The sequence below is a fragment of the Chrysochloris asiatica genome, unplaced genomic scaffold (genome assembly GCF_000296735.1).
Source record: "Chrysochloris asiatica unplaced genomic scaffold, ChrAsi1.0 scaffold00527, whole genome shotgun sequence".
Taxonomy (NCBI): Eukaryota; Metazoa; Chordata; class Mammalia; order Afrosoricida; family Chrysochloridae; genus Chrysochloris; species Chrysochloris asiatica.
The window spans coordinates 232,261-234,329 of NW_006409045.1; positions in this window are offsets into that span (position 1 = coordinate 232,261).

The window sequence follows — 2,069 nt, forward strand, 5'->3', positions numbered from 1 at the left end:
TCTTTCTCCCGCGGAGCAGCTGGTAGTTTCGAACCGCTGACCTTAAGGTTCGCAGCCCGATTCGTAACCACTACGCTACCAGAGCTCCTTAGCCAAAATATATTCAACCTGAATTTATAGACTATCTCAAGAAAATATTTGATGCATTAGACACTAATGACAAAACATGAAGTTATAGAATGACCTCAAGAAACTCATACATGAGGAAAACAAATGGTTCTTAATAAGACCGAAAAGAAAGAAAAGCACAACCTGGATGTCAAGAGACACTCTGAAACTTGATTGTGAAATTAGAGAAACTATGGCAATAATGAAAATAATGACTTTGTAAAAAATAGAAATAACGAAAAAAAATTTTGAATAGAAAATGTCAAATGACAGCTCAAGAATACAAAGAAAAGTATTATAAGAAAATATGCAAAGCCCTGGAGTTAGACAACTAAAAGAAAAACAAAACAAAACATGCTCAATATTTTTCAAGCTGAAAGAACTGAAGAAAAATTCAAGTCTTGAGTTGCAATGACTTTGTAGGCTCAGCGCAGCACTGTGAAACATAGGTCAGCCGTTCATGTCCATCAGCTGTTCCATGGGAGAATAATTAGACCTTCTGCTCCCATGAAGATGTAAAACCTCAGAAACCCTATAAAGTGTTGCTATGAGTTGGGAACAAATAAAAACAAAAACAAAACAACATGACTTAATGGCACTTAATAACAATATGGGCAAAATCCACAGTTCATCTGTCACATTTTATACTGTGTTAGGTTTTGCTTTGCTCTGATGCTGACAGGTGTGCCGCTGGTATTTCAAATACCAGCAGAGTCATGCATGGTGGACAGATTTCAGTGGAACTTCCAAACTAAGACAGACTAGGAAGGAAAGGCAGACCACTTCTGAAAGTTTAATAACAGAAAATCTTATGAATAGAAGGGATATATTATCTGATGTCATTGTTGTTTTTAAGTGCCATCAAGTCGATTCTGATTCATAGCAACCCTGCATAGCATTTCTGAGGAGTGGCTGGTGAGCTTGAACTGCTGAACTTGGGATTCAAACCAACCTTGCAGTCCAGTATACTTACACACAGTGCCAGACCAGGGATGGAGCAAAGCTTTCAGGACCTTCCTTTGTTGATGGGGCACAACTCAAAATTAGAACACACAGAGACAACATCCACAAATTATTAGAACATGAAATGCATGACATAGGAACCTAGGAAAATGAACGGGGATGCAAGATTTATATTCAAGACATTAGTGAGTTGAATGAACAGGCATTAGCTTTTTTTTTTTTTTTTTTTTTTTAAATCAATGGCTGTTTTTTGTATGGTTTACCAAGCCAGAAATACCACATTAAAGAGGAACAACATTGCATTCATAATCTAAAAGAATATTTATTTTAAGATATGCCTAGAAGTACAATTCTGTCTGTGATTGAATGATACCCATGAACCTGCAAGGAAGATCAATCACTACCACTACTATTAAAATTTATGCACCAACCACAAAAGCCAAAGAAGACAAATTTGAACAATTCTACCAGATTCTTTAGTATGAAATTGATCAAACATATTAGCAAGATGCATTGATAACTACTGGTGATTGGAATATGAAAGTTGGAAACAAAGAATCAATAGTTGGAAAATATGATCTTGATGATAGAACAATAATGACAATCACAGGAACATAATTTTGCAAGACCAACTATTTATTCATTGCAAATATTCTTTTTTTTTTTTTTTTAAGAAGTCAACAGGTATTTATTCGTCACTTCACAGAAGAGAAATTGGAATCATTTCAAAGATTTTTTTTTTTAATTAAATCTTTTTATTTTGCATCGAGTGAAAGTTTACAGGGCACATCATCAGCTTCACATTCAACCATTCATAAAGCTTGTTTCATTACATTGATTATTATCCCCACCGTATATCATCAGTTTACAGTGTTTCTCTCTATCCGCTTTAGCTTTTTTTCTTGGATGGCGGGGGACTTGGCTTTTTGGAATTTACAGTCTCGGCTTTTAGGGAAGGTTTTTACATTTGTCTGTGGATATCCAGGGCTCATGTATGA